Source organism: Myotis nattereri (assembly GCF_964212035.1).
Source record: "Myotis nattereri genome assembly, chromosome: 2".
Classification (NCBI taxonomy): domain Eukaryota; kingdom Metazoa; phylum Chordata; class Mammalia; order Chiroptera; family Vespertilionidae; genus Myotis; species Myotis nattereri.
The window spans coordinates 112313514-112329389 of record NC_138076.1 but is presented as its reverse complement, the minus strand read 5'-3'; the positions used below and the strand labels follow the sequence as shown (position 1 = coordinate 112329389).

The 15876-nt window shown below is 39.0% G+C and overlaps 1 protein-coding gene across 4 annotated transcripts in view; it reads left to right on the top strand.

Annotated features, from left to right (window-relative positions):
* FRY (FRY microtubule binding protein) overlaps positions 1-15876 on the top strand; it is a gene marked incomplete at its 5' end in the record, with an annotated part of 453417 nt that overhangs the window by 369611 nt on the left and 67930 nt on the right. The window lies entirely within an intron of this gene.

Below are 15876 nucleotides of genomic sequence, written 5' to 3'. Positions count from 1 at the left end.
ACAAGCAGAGCATTTAATGCTTATAAACATGAAATTGCTCTAATTCCATTACTTGAAAGCTTGCCTACAACAAAATAAGCCAGAAGCCTGAGGCCTCTGGGGCCTTTATGCTGCCTGATTAGGTTATTAGAACTCAAAACAGGATGGAGGGCACAGGAGAGTTTCTGGCTCTGATGTAGATGGGTGGCAGGTTTTCCCCACAGTTGGAGCAGCTTAACTCAAGTCTCAATAGGCAAAGGCAGATTTGTGTATTTGGATGACAAGTATGGTCATAAGATGCTTTCAGTTATGAATCATATTTTTGAAATCTGGGATTGGAAGGCAACACATCATCCCTTTGCTCTCATTTTGATAGTTTGGGGGGTGTTCCAGTTGAGTTGTAATCCTTTGCCTCAAAAGGTGGAAACGAAATTCACTAAAGGGAGATTGGTATGTGTGAAAATGCCGGATACCCCTGGTACCAGGTCAGCTCCTGGTGTTAGTCACCATGCTTGAGCTCACATGTAACTGTACACAGTCTATTTCCCAAAGAAAGGGCTTTCTGCTATACTTAAAGTTAAAGCAGAGGCCCAGATTCAAAGTTTATCATCTCCTATAGTGGAAAGGCACCTCCTAACTTAACCAACTTCTTACCGTAATTAACTTCTTACCTTCCCTAAAAGGGTGACTGCTGACCAACTCCTTTATATCAAGGTGAGGCCAAGGGGCTATCTGCTTTTGTCCCTTTGGCCACTGATGACCCTAGATATCTGTGCCAGCAAGGGAGAATCATATCCTCAGAAGGAACAGTATTTTCTTTACCAATCTTTTCCTGGACACAAGTTTTGCAGCACAGTATGTAAAGAGCTAAAGGCACTTACTGCAAAGCAACTTTAAAATAAGTGTCAGCTTTTCACCTTGAGTTGTTCTAGAACCAGAAGAAAGTACTGCAGAATTTTCTGACTGTTCATCACAATTAGTAATAAAGATATCAATCTCGAACTGTGGTGATGATTGTTTTAAGTCTTCCATGAAATACAATGGTTTTGAATATCTCTGAGCCAGAGCTACATGGAATGTCACAACATGAGTTCCCTGGCCTGAACAGCTAACCCCATCTTCTCTCCTAGGCTAGAATTCAAGCTCAGGCACCCTCTTCACTCTGAAAATAAAATTAAGAGGGAAAAATTGACCTTGCAAGACACACATCATTTTCTAAAGTCAATCAAAGAAAAACATGTTATATAATATGACCTAACAGGAGAATCAGACACAGTTTCAGAACAACTAACAAATTTGATTCCTATCAAAATAAAGGAAGGAAAATCTGAGATGCCCATCACTTGAAAATAACTATGACACTAATGTTTGTAAGGGACAAAAAGTAATGAATACTACTGGTGTTCTCTATGTTGTCCTAGCCAACAAGAACTACATCACAATGATGACTTTATCTTATATAATTAAGATTTCATAGACACTCAAGAGTATGAAAGTATATATGTACCCAAATAAAATAAACCATGTGAAAAAGTTTTAACCACATCTCACTAAGATACAATAAGGGATGCTGCCATGCTTATGAGGGGTAGCGTAAAAAATGCAAGGCTTTGGAGCCAGGCAAGGTCCAACTTTGAATTACAGTTCTGCCACTGACCTCACTCACTGTATGACCATGAGCATGCAATTTCTCTTGGCTTTCTCAGATACTCAATGGGTATGATAATACCTGTCTATAGAGTGGATATGAGCATTTAGTGAGGTAACCTAAATAAAGCTTCTAGCAGTGTCTCAATGTCCATTCCTTTGTACTATCATTGGTGAATAATTTCAGTTTTTCCTCATCTGAGAAAGTTAAGCATATTTACCTTCTAGATAAAAACACAATTATCAAAAAAGACAGTTTTTTGGTTACATCTACTTCTTTTCATTAAATTGCCTCATAATTTATTGCCTAATATTGGTAAGGGTTTGGCCTTGAACTTTTCAGAGTCTTTGCAAGGTGCTGTGTCTTTGCTGTTAACTGCATATCAGCAGTGAAGAGACCATGATCACACACACACCTTTCTCTTGGTGAGCAGGATCAGGTGACACCATCTTTTTGTTCCAGTTGATGACCCTGATACATTTTCCCATGACATTTCACAATTTTCTCACAAATACTTAGTCATCCCCCGTCCCCCAAAAGTGTTGAGGACAGAAAAGTGGCCACACAAGGGGAAAGCTGTTTCAGAAATTGTATTTGTGACTTATTGCCCCAATTCCATCATCTACCACTATGAGGTTGGGAATTTCTGGTTTGATGTTGATTTTCTCCTTGGGTTTATATACCTTTACCTTTGTTTAAGTTGCATCTACTGAAGTATATATTGTTAGCACTGTTCATTGTGTTAAAACTAAGAGAAAAGCACTTTAGTGTCCTTAATATCATTATTTTAAATAGACCTTTTAATTTGTTTCTCTGTTCACCCCATCTGCTGCCCAGGAGCTTCAGGTAAGAGGATGCTCTTTTTTCAGGTATGCAAGCCAATGTTTTGTGTTAATGCAGATTGATAACAACAGAGTTGCTTCTTCCTCCCTTCCAGCATATGTATGCCTGTTTGTATGCATATTCACATTGATGGGTGTGTGATATAAGACGTCTTTTTTTCTCAATTGCTCTAATCTATATATATAAAAGCCTAAGCGACTGTTATGGCGGAATGATTGGAATGACCAGAATGACCGGTCACTATGACACACATTGAGCAGGCAGGCAGGCGAGTGGTTAGGAGTGAGCAGGCAGGCAGGCAGGTGAGTTGGTTAGGGGTGAGCAGGCAGGCAGGCAGGTGAGTGGTTAGGGGCAAGCAGGCAGGAAGGCAGGTGAGTTGGTTAGGGGTGAGCAGGCAGGCAGGCAGGTGAGTGGTTAGGGGTGAGCGGTTCCGGATTGTGAGAGGGATGTCTGACTGCTAGATGTCTGACTGCAGGGATCGGGCTTAAACCGGCAGTTGGACATCCCCCAAGGGGTCCCAGATTGCGAGAGGACACAGACCAGGCTGAGGGACAGCCCCCCCCTCCCCTGCATGAATTTTGTGCACCAGACCTCTAGTACAGGTATAATTCTCAATTCTCATGCCTCATTAATCCACATTTTCATCAAATCAACAGTAACCGCAGTCTATGCCCAGTGTAGTATTCTAGGATCTAGACATTCATATTTCTGTGAAAGCTTACGGTTCTATCTCATGGTCAGTGGGGATACCTCCAGAATTGTTCCCTGAGATAGTTCATCCAATCCATCAACTGATTTGGTACAAAAGAACCAGTTTTATGAATTTATATTTTACATTTATATTTGTATATTTCTCCTAGTCATTTTCACATTCTTTTTTTCTCTATCTAGCATTCTCATTTTTCTTTATATATTTTTTTATTTCTTCACACATTGCATTCTCTTTTTCTTTCCAGAACTCTTGCCTTTCCAAGTTTTTTTTTTCCACTAAAATAGCTATTTTTAAATTTCAGCACAGTAGTTAGCATATGCACCAGGAAAAAAACTTAATTTGGTAGTAATTTGTCACAGCAGATATAGATAAAAGGTGCAGATATGGATAAAAAGTACAGATATAGATAAAAGGTGCTGATACAGATAAAACAGCAGCTATAGCTACATAATATAGAAATCATATCCTGAATCTGATTTCTTTGTATAATCTAATAGTCCTAAAACAATAATAAATGGGGTTGATTAATGATAATTTGTATATTGTATCCAGAATGTGTTTAGGATTCTTACCTGTTGCCTTCTACCATGAATCACCAAAACAGATTTTGGAATAGCTAAGCATTTGCTTTATGAGAGATCTGTGAACTATTCTATCAAGCTTTGTGTTATTAGGAGCCAGAAGAAATAGCCCTTAAACCAAAGGAAAATTAATCAATTTAATGCTCACTAATTTTAACAGTAATTTGCATCTCTCATATTATATTATTTTATTAACTGAACTCTCACCCTAAAAAGTTAATAGTGAGCCATCAGACAGTGCTTCAAATGACTCATAAATGGAAGAATTCTATACTAGATGTTATTCAGATTACCTATTCGTTTCAGTTAAAACTTGCTTACCAATGAGATGTAATATTTCCCTTCTTTTATTCCTTTCTTAAGAGAGAGAGAAAAATATTGTGAACACACAATACAATATATAGATGATTTATTATAGAATTGTATACCTGAAACCTATATAATTTTATTCATCAGTGTGTCACCCCCAATAAATCAATAAAAAGTAAGAGAGAGAGAGAGAGAGAGAGAGAGAGAGAGAGAGAGAGAGAGAGAAAATAAAACCAAAATTAATTTCTACAAAAACATTTTATGTTGGTCAAATAAACATACTTAACATCATATGGTTTGTAAACAAAGTCTGAGATATAACTCATAGCTTTCTTTAAAACTTGCTTTGCCCTTAACCCAGGTGGTGCCTCACCCAACTCGCATGCCACCCAGGGCTCTTTCAGTGGCTGAGCATTACAGGTAGCTGACAAGTGGCAGTAGGTCTTGGCGTGCTTGAGGTCTTTTGTAGCAACGGGCCTTGGTTTGCAATGTAGCCCCTCCCATGCAAAGCCAAGCCCAGAATAGGCAGTTATCAACTGAGGATTGCTAGGTAGTACCTAACAGGTAGTTCAGTCCCATAACAGGCAGCATCTGACATGGCCCTGCACTGGAGTCCTTCCCAAGGGGCCCCCAAACCAACACACCCAATGACCAGCCTCAGACCACAACAAAGAACCACCAGATTAGTGTCCCAAGTGACACACCCAGAGGGAGGTCTCAGCAGGCACAGACCTTGTTAGGGCAATTCCTTCTCTGTGGGGACAACCACAGCACAATAGCTTTTATGCTGTGGTCATTGATAATCCTCAAGCCAGCCAGGCCGAGGGTCAAACCTACCCACTGATGTGCCAACAGCAATCAAGACTCAACTGCAACAGCAGGGCACACACAACCCATACAAGGCACACTCCTGGAAAACGCAGTTCTGGTGATCAGATAGAGTGCCCCATTGGGCCCCACAGGACACCTACTATGGGAGACATAGCAGATCTACCTAGTACAAAGAAATAAACACTTAGGGTAGACAAATGGAAAGACAGAGAAGCATATCCCAAATGAAAAAAGTGGAACGGAATAGAAATCTCTAGAAAATAAATAAATAAAATGGAGAAAAGCAACATACCAGATACAAAGTTCAAAACATTGGTAGCAAGGATGCTCAAGGAACATATGGAAGAATGAACTCAGTGTGAATTTCAACAAAGAGATAGTAAGCATAAAAAGAGACATTAAAACCTTATAAAAATACTTAGAAATAAAGAATACAGTAAGTAAAATGAAGAATACACTAGAAGGAATCAACAACAGATTAGAGAATTGAGTCAGTGATTTGGAAGACAAGGTAGCAGAAAACACCAAATCAGAACAGAAAAGAAAAAAAAAACAATTTAAAAATGAGGATAGCTAAAGGGACCTCTGGGACAACATCAAGCATAACAGTATTCTTATCATAGGGGTGTCAGAAGGAGAAGACCAATAACAACAGATTCAGAACCTATTTGAAGAAATAATAACTGAAAACTTCTCTAACCTGGCAAAGAAAAAACTTTATTTCACTTCCATACATGTCCAGGAAATGAAGAGTCCCAAACAAGACAAACTCAGAGTCCCACACCAAGACACATCATAATTAAAATGGCAAAGGTTAAAGACAAAGAGAGAATTTTCAAAGCAGCAAGAGAAAGACAGTTACCTACAAGGAAACTCCACAAAGATTGTCAGCTGATTTCTCAACAGAAAGTTCCCTTTTCAGGCCAGAAGGGGCTGGCACAAAATATTAAAAGTGATGAAAAACAAAGACCTACAACCAAGACTACTTTACCCAGCAATTCCATGATTTAAAATTGAAGGAGAGATAAAGAGCTTCCAAGGCAAGAAAAGGCTAAAGGAGGTCATAACCATCAAACCAATATAATAAGAAATGTTAAAAGGACTTCTTTAAGAAGACAAAAAAAGAGGAACATAAATATAAAAAATTAAATGGCAATCACTATGTACCTACTAATAATTACTTTAAATGTAAATAGTTTAAATGCAGCAATTGAAAGACATAGGGGGCTAAATGAAGGTAGGCAAAAGGGGTGTGGGGAATGTGGACAGAAATAGACTTTGCTTGAGGTGATGGGCACATTATTCAGTGTGCAGATGATGTTTATTGAGTTGTACACTTGAAACCTGTATAGCTTTGCAAACCAATGTCACCCCAATAAATTCAATTTCAAAATATATAGGGTAGCTATATGGATAAAAAGAAACAAAAACAAAAAAAACATGACCAATAAATAAGCTGTCTACAAAAGGCCAACTTCGGATCAAAAGACACACATAGACCAAAAGTTAAGGGATGGAAAAAATATTTCATGCAAATGAAAACAAAAAGTACCTGGCGTATCAATACTTAAAGCAGACAAAATAGACTTTAAAACAAAGGATATAAGAAACAAAGAAAGACATTACATAATGATAAAGGGACCAACCCAGCAAGACAATATAACCCTTGTAAACATTTATGCACCCAACATAGGAGCACCTAAATAAACAAAGTAAATATTGGTGGACATAAAGGGAGAGATCAACAGTAATCTATATATATAAAAGCCTAAGCAACCTGTCAACCAGTTGCTATGACACGCACTGACCTCCAGGGGGCATTCAACTTGGACAGACGAAAAGAGAAACAGGCAATTGAGTCTATGGAAGATCACAAGCAGGTGGGGCTGAGCTGCAGTTCCCATTGGGAGGCTGGGCCATCAGCCCAAATTCTGCCACTACCCTGGCACTGCTCCAGAGGCATGGCTCCCTCAACCCACCTCTCTGATCATGTCCTCCCTGAGCAGCCAGAACCAAAGGACAGAGGGAGGGAAAAAAGAGACCAGGAACTCAGTCCCTAGCACCTGCCTCCTCCTATCAGACCGGAGCCACCTCAGGACTTATAGGATGGCATGCAAAGTGGGCCTTGCAGCGCAGCTACTGCAAGTCCCCAGTCTGCCCTGGGTGCCCCTTGGGCACTCACCCCACTTCTCTGAGCCTCAGTCTACACCCCTACCGAGGCTGTGGGAGCTCCACCCTAGGGATCCATTTCTTCATAGCTGGGTGTGGCAGACTAGGAGATGCAAGGGGCGGCAGTGGAAGATGGGGGCAGACACTTGGCTGACCGGGATGAGCAGGGCCAGGATGAGCGGGAGTGGCTCCTCCCTGGCCGCCTGCTGTTTCACGCATTACTACATCCCTCAGGGGATGTTAGATGCCAGTTTCTGTCCAATCCCTGTAGGCCACACTGAGGTACCCCACCAGTGCACGAATCCATGCACCAGGCCTCTAGTACAGTCATAATAAGGGACTTTAAATCCCATTGACATCAATGGATATACCTTCTACACAGAAAACCAACTAGAAAACAGTGACCTTAAATGACACATTCAACCAGATGTATTTCACCCCAAAGCAGCAGAATATACATTCTTTTCAGGTGCACATAGAACATTTTCCAGGATAAAACACATGTTAGGCCACAAAAGCAAGTATTAATGAAATTAAGGAGATTGAAATCTTATCAAGCATCTTCTCCAAACACAATAGTATGAAACTAGAAATCAATCCCAAGAATAAAACTGAAAACACAAACACATGGAGGCTAAATAACATTTTACTAAACAATGAATGGGTTAACAATGAGAATAACAAAGATATCAAAAGATACTTTGAGACAAAGAAAAATGAAAACACAATAACTCAAAATCTATGGGGCAAAGCTAAAGCAGTCCTAAGAGGGAATTTTATAGCAATATACGTCTACCACAAGAAACAAGAAAAATGGCAAACTATCTAACCATACATTAAATGAACTAGAAAAAGAACAAAACAAAAAAAAAGTGAGGAGAAGGAAGAAAATAATAAAAATCAGAATGGAAACAAAATAGAATCTAAGAAAACAATAAAAAAGTCACTGAAACTAATAAGTGGTTCTTTGAAAAGATAAACAAGATTAAAAAGCATTTACTCAGAATCAAGAACAAAAGAAAGAGAGTAAAAAATAAGGATCTTGCCCTAACTGGTTTGGGTCAGTGGATAGAGCATCGGCCTGAGGACTGAAAGGTCCCAAATTCGATTCCGGCCAAAGGCATATGCCTGGCTTGTGGGTTTGACCCCCAGTAGGGGGTGTGCAGGAGGCAGTCAATCAATGGTTCTTTCTCATCATTGATGTTTCTATCTCTCTTTCCCTCTCCCTTCCACTCTGAAATAAATAAAATATATTTAAAAAAGGAAAAAAATAAGGATCTCTTATCCTTTGAGACAGCATAAAGGGACTTGGAGAGTATTATGCTAAGCAAAATAAGCCAGTCAGAGAAAGACAAGTATCACATGATCTCACTCATATGTAAAATCTAATGAATAAAATAAATTGTTGAACAAAATAGATCCAGAAACATAGAAGCATGGAACAGGATGTCGAATCTCAGAGGGAAGGCAGGGGAGGGTGGGTGGGTGGAAAAAGATCAACCAAAGAACTTGTATCCATATATGCATAACCCATGGACACAGACAATAAGGTGGTAAAGGCCTGGGGAAGGCGTCTGGGGTAGGCTAGAAGAGGTCAATAGGAGAGAAAAAAAAGGACATATGTAATGGTTTCAACAGTAAAGTTTTAATTTTAAAAAACAAATAAAATCAAAAATGAAAGAGGAGAAGTGACAACAGATACCATAGAAATACAAAGGATTAGAAGAAAATACTAAGAACAATTACATGCCTAACAAATTGGACAATTTGGGAAAAAATGGATAAATTCATAGAAATATATACTGAATCAAGAAGAAACAGATAATCTGAACTGACTGATTATTATCAAATAAATTGAATCAGTAATCAAAAAACTCCCAAAAAACAAAAGTTCCAGATCGGAAGGCTTCACAGGTGCATTTTACCGAACGTTCAATGAAGAATTAACACCTATCCTTCTCAAACTATTCCAAAAAATTCAAGAGGAGGGAAGGCTCCCAAGTTTCTTTTACATTATCCTGGTTCCAAAACCAGACAAAAACTTTTTAAAAATTATAGGGATACAGCTCTGATGAGCATACCTGCAAAATCCTCAAAAAAAAATTTGCAAAAAAAATTCAGCAATTAAAAATATCATACACCAGATATATAAATGGCATCTGTTAGTGGTACTGTTAGCTGATTATGGGCAAGAACAGAGGTTGGAGGAAGGCAGGGAAGTAGTGGAGCACCCATATAATAGTTGGCATGATGTGGTCAGGGTTGGGAATCACAGTCAGCAAGCCTTAGCTTGACTGTGAAAAGGACAATAATGATCGAGACCCAAATTCAACAGGAAGGCTCACTTAACCCACATAAGGTACATCATAGAGCACCCAGTTCAGAGAATCAAGGAGACTATACCACTGAGTCCCACAAGAAGGCCACACCACCAAAACTGGGAGGCACAGCAACTTACTCAATACACAGAAACAAGCAAAAAGAAACAGTGAAAATGGGGAAACAAAGAAACAGTCCCCAAATGAAAAAAACAGGAGGAATCACTGGAAAAAGAGCTAAATGAGATGGAGGCAGGGAGTTTATCAGAAACAGAGTATAAAGTAATGGTTTTTAGACTGCTCAACAGCATGAAAAGGGATATAGAAACAATGAAAAACAACCAGTAGGAAATGAAGTATGACATAGCTGAAATAAGAAATACCCTGGAAGATTAGAAGATTAGATTAGAAGAAGCAGAGGATCAAATCAGCAAATTATAATATAAGGTAGAAAAAAATCACTGAATTAGAGCATCAAAAAGAAAAATATGTAGAAAGCAGGAGGACAGGTTAAGGGAACTTTGGGACAATGTGAAATGGAATAGTATCCACATCATAGGGGAACCAGAAGGGGAACAATGCAAGGAAGGGATAGAGAACCTGTTCGAAGAAATAATGACAGAAAACTTCCCTAATCTGGTGAAGGAAAAAGTCGCACAAGTTTAGGAAGCACAGAGAGTCCCAATCAAAAAGAGAGTCACACCAATATATATCTTAATTAAAATGGCAAATATTAATAACAAAGAGAGAATCTTAAGGCAACAAGAAAGAGACAGTTATCTCATGGGAGCTCCCATAAGGCTTTCCAAAAGGGAATGACATGAAGTATTCAAAATAATGAAAAAAACAAAAGGATCTGAAAGCAAGACTACTATATCCAGCAAGGCTATCGTTCAAAATTGAAGGTGAAATAAAAAGTTCCAAGACCAAATAAAAAAGACTAAAGAAGTTTGTTAACACCAAGCCATCATTGCAAGAAATGCTAAAAGGACTGTTGTTAAGAAGCAGAAATAGAGAGAGAGGAACATATGCATACAGAATAAAAATGGCAATAAATAAGTACCTATCAAAAATGAATCTTAAATGTAAATGGATTAAATGCTCCAATCAAAAGACACTGGGTTGCTGAATAGATAAGAAAACAAGGTCCCCCCCCCCCAAAAAAAAAGAAAACAAGGCCCCTATATGCTGTCTACAAGAGACCAACCTCAGAACAAAAAAACTCACACAGGATGAAAGTGAAAGCATGGAAAAATATTTCCATGCAAATAGAAACAAAAAAATTTGCTGGGGTAGCAATACTTATATCTGACAAAATAGACTTCAAAACAAAGGCCATAACAAGAGAGAAAGATGGTCACTATATAAACTATTGGGATTGATCCAACAAGAGGCTATAACACTGGTAAACATATATGCACCCAATATAGGGGCACTGAAGTATACTTTAAAATTCCTAGAGGACTTTAAGGGAGAGATCAACAGCAATATAGTCATAGTGTGGGACATTAACATCCTATTGACATCACTAGATAGATCTTCCAGACAAAAAAAAAAAAAAAAAATCAACAAGTAAACAGCAACCTTAAATGACACACTGGATTAGGTGGACTTAATTAATATTTAGAGAACATATCACCTCAAAGCTGCAGAATATACATTCTTTTTTTAAATATATTTTTATTGGTTTCAGAGAGGAAAGGAGAGAGAGAGATGATGATGATGATGATGATGATGATGAATGAGAATAATTGATTGGCTGCCTCCTATTCATTCTGTGTTATGTCTTGTGTTGTATTTTGTGCTGTTCAGTCAGCACCTCAAAACAGTTGGCATGACATGGTACGGAGCAAACCACATAATTAGACACTCTGAGAGAAGACTCTGTCCATGAATAGGACAATAACATTCAAGACCCAACTACATCAGGAGAACTCAAATATCTCAAGGAGGGAGCATCCCTTGAACATCCAGCCCATCAGACCTGAAATACTGTACCACTGGGTCCCACAAAACATTTACTACATAACACCAATTTTAAAAAGCTGGGTGGTATAGCAGTTTGATCTAATACATAGAAACAATTACAAAGGAACAAAAATGGGAAGACAAATACACAACCCCCAAATGAAAGAAAAGGAGGAATCACCAGAAAAGGAATGAAATGAAATGGAGCCAAGCAATTTGTCAGAGAAAGAATTCAGAGTAATGGTTATAAGGATGCTCAAACGACTGGATGAGAAATTCACCAACAAGTATAAAAATCAAGAGAAAATGAAGAATGACATAGCTGCAATAGAGAACACCCTGGAAGTTTTCAACAGTAGACTAGAATTAGCTGAGGACCATATCAGTGAGTTAAAAGACAGGTAGAAAAAAACAGCTAAGCAGAGCAGAAAAAAAAAATTAAAAAGCAGGAGAGTCTAAGAAAGCTTTGGGACAACATGAAATGAAACAACATCTACATATAGGGGTGCCAGAAGGAGAGGAAGCTGAGCAAGGAATAGAAAACTTGTTTGAAGAAATAATGACAGAAAACTTCCCTGATTTGGGGAAGAAAAAAAATCCACAAGTCTAAGAAGCATACAGAGTCCCAAACAAGATGAACCCCAAAAGACCCACACTGAGACCCACATCATAATTAAATTGGCAAATGCCAACGACAAAGTAAGGATCTTAAAGGTGGCCAGAGATAGACAGAAAGTTACTTACAAGGGGTCTCCCACTAGGCTATCAACTTATTTCTCAACTGAAACACATCAGACCAGTAGGGAATAGAATGAAGTATGCAAAGCAAGGACCTGAATCTAAGAATACTCTATCCAGCAAGGCTATCAATTCAAAGTTGAAGGTGAAATCAGGAGCTTCACAGGCAAAAAAAAAAGTTCAAGGGAGCTTATTACCACCAAAACAGCAAAGCAAGAAATGAAATGCTAAAGGGACTGTTGTAAAAAAAAAAAAAAAAAAAAGGAAAGAAGGAACAGAGGCATAAAGAATAAAAATGGCAAAAACAATTACAAATAATAACATTAAATGTAAATGGATTAAATGCTCCAATCAAAAGACATAGGGTAGCTTAATGGATAAGAAAACATGACCCATATATATGCTGTCTACAAGAGACCCACCTTAGAACAAAGGACTCACAGACTGAAAGTGAAGGAATGGGAAAAAAATTTTTTCAAGCAAATGAAAATGAAAAAAAGTTGGGTAGACAAAATAGACTTCAAAATGAAGGCCATAACAAGAGATAAAGAAGGTCACTTCATAATACTAAAGGGATCAATACAACAAGAGACTATAACTCTGAGAAACATATATGCACCCAATACAGGAGCATATAAATATATTTTAAAAACTTTTGGGTAATATCAAGAGAGGTTGACAGCAGTACAATCATAGTAGGAGACTTTAAGACCCCACTGACATCACTGAATAAATCTTCTAGACAAAAGGAAACAGATATTCTAAATGACACTAGAACAGATGGAACTAATTGTTATCTTCAGAAATTTCCACCCCAAAGCTACAGGAAATACATTCTCCTCAAGTACACATGGTACATTTTCAAAGATAGACCGCATGTTAGTGCACAAGTTAACACTCTACAAATTCAAGAAGATTGAAATCAAATCAAGCATCTTCTCAGACCACAGTGGCATGAAATTGGAAATCAGCTACAATAAAAATGCTTAAAGCAGAGGAGAAACCAAGATGGCGGTATAGGTAAACACTTGAAATTGCTGCCTCGCACAACCACTTCAAAACTACAACTAAAAGACAAAACGGACATCATCCAGAACCATAGGAAAGCTGGCTGGCTGGCTGTAGAGTGGAAATTCTATAACTAGAAAGAAAGAGAAAAGCACACTGAGACTCAGAGGAGTGCGGAAGTAAAGTGCAGAGGTATGGAGGCACACGCGGAAAGAGCTGGCAACTGAGGACGCAGCTGCCTTTTCAATCGGGAGGGAGACACAAGCTCCTGACTGCTCTGAACTCCAGTTCTGGGTGAGTCTCTGGGGACACAGACTCATATGGGGAGAAACTGGATTCTCTGACATCGGGCAGAACTCGAGGGCGGCTTTCTCTCAGAGGTGCTTGCAGCAATTACCATCGGACACTGAGGCCCAGAGCCTCTTAGGGCAGGACTGAGGATCAACTATAGCTGTTTGCTCCACCCTGTTGATTCCCTGAGACCCCACCCCACCCAAGCTGTGCACAAAGGCTTTTGCATATGAATGGCCTGGCCCTTTGCAATCTGAAAATTACCTAACAAACTGCAGCTGGGTCAGAGAGACCCAGAACTTCCAAAAGAAGGCCCAAGGCCCCACAGCAGCATGCATTGCTTCACAGCTGGGCCTCATCTGGGCACCTCCAAACCCCAAACAAAGAAGACGAATCTGCAGATCTCTCCATAGCTCCTGCTGGGTAGCGTCAGGCAGAAGCTAAATTAGCACCTCTTTAGAGATCCAAGAGCCAGTGTACCCAGTGGTCAGAGTGGGACCATCCGGATTACAACTCCTCAGAACCATAAGGGACACACTCAGGGGGCAGACTCAGTAAGCACCAGAGCCCCACTTAAGCAAGTCTTGCCCCATAAGGGTGTCTCCAGCACAGAAGCTTTCCTTCCGTAGACACAGCTGATTCTCAGAGCCAATTGGCCTGGAGGTCAATTCCTCCCAGTGATACCTACAACAATCAAGGCTTAACTACAACAAGACTGTGCACAAAGCCCACAAAGGGGTGCACCAAGAGTGTCCACCTCAGGTAATTGGAGAGGCTGAGCCACTGGGCCCTATAGGACACCTAGCACACAAAGCCACTCTATCAACACAGGGAAGCAGCCAAAATGCAGAGACAAAGAAACAGGTCACAAATGACAGAAATGGAAGAAAGAAAACTACTGGATATAGAGTTCAAAACCACACTTACAAGGTTTTTCAAGAATTTTCTAGAAACCACCAATAAATTTAGTGAGACCCTCGAGGATATGAAAAAGGTCCAACTACAAATTAAGCATTCACTGACTGAAATAAAGAATAATATACAGAGATCTAGCAGCAGACTAGAGGATCGCAAGAATCAAGGCAAAGATTTGAAATATGAAGAAGCAAAAACACCCAACCGGAAAAACAAAAAGAAAAAAGAATCCAAAAATATGAAGATAGTGTAAGGAGCCTCTGGGACAACTTCAAGCATACCAACATCCGAATTATGGGGGTGCCAGAAGAAGAGAGAGAGCATGATATTGACAACCTATTTGAAGAAATAATGACAGAGAACTTCCCCTACCTGGTGAAAGAAATAGACTTCCAAGTCCAGGAAGCGCAGAGAACCCCAAACAAAAGGAATCCAAAGAGGACCACACCAAGACACATTATAATTAAAATGCCAAGAGCAAAAGACAAAGAGAGAATCATAAAAGCAGCAAGAGAAAAACAGTTGGTTACCTACAAGGGAGTACCCATACTAATGTCAGATGATTTCTCAACTGACTATGCAGGCCAGAAGGGAGTGGCAAGAAATATTCAAAGTGATGAATAGCAAGAACCTACAACCAAGATTACTTTACCCAGCAAAGCTATCATTCAGAATTGAAGGTCAGATAAAGAGCTTCACAGATAAGAAAAAGCTAAAGGAGTTCACCACCACCAAACCAGTATTACATGAAATGCTGAAAGGTATTCTTTAAGAAGAGGAAGAAGAAGAAAAAGGTAAAGATAAAAATTATGAACAACAAATACATATCTATCAACAAGTGAATCTAAAAATTAGGTGAATAAAAAATCTGATGAACAGAATAAACTGTTGAATATAATAGAATCAGGGGCATAGAAAGGGAGTGGACTGACAATTCTCAGGAGGAAAGGGGTGTGGGGGGTGCGGGAAGAGACTGAACAAAAATTGTACACCTGTGGATGAGGACAGTGGGGGGGTGGTAAGGGCAGAGGGTGGGGTGGGAACCAGGTGGAGGGGAGCTATGGAGGGAAAAAGAGGAACAACTGTAATAATCTGGACAATAAAGATTTAATTTTAAAAAATTCTCAAAGCAATCAACTACATGGAAACTAAATAGCATGCTATTAAACAATGAATGGGTTACTGAAGAGATCAAAGAATAAAATTTTTAAAAATCCTGAAAACAAATGAAAATGAACATACAACAATCCAAAACCTAGCTGAAAAAGTTAAAGCAGTCCTGCTAGGGAAGTTCATAGCACTACAGGCCTAACTAAAGAGAGAGAAAGAGAGAGAGAGAGAGAGAGAGAGAGAGAGAGAGAGTGGTAGTAAGTTATCTAACATTACAACTTAAAGAATTAGAAAGAGAACAACAAGAATAGCCCAGAACAAGTAGAAGGAAGGAAATAATAAAGATCAGAGCAGAAATAAATGACATAGAGACCAAAGGAAAAACACAAAAGATCAATAAAACTAAGAGCTGGTTCTTTGAAAGGATAAACAAGATTTATGGACCTCTAACCAAGC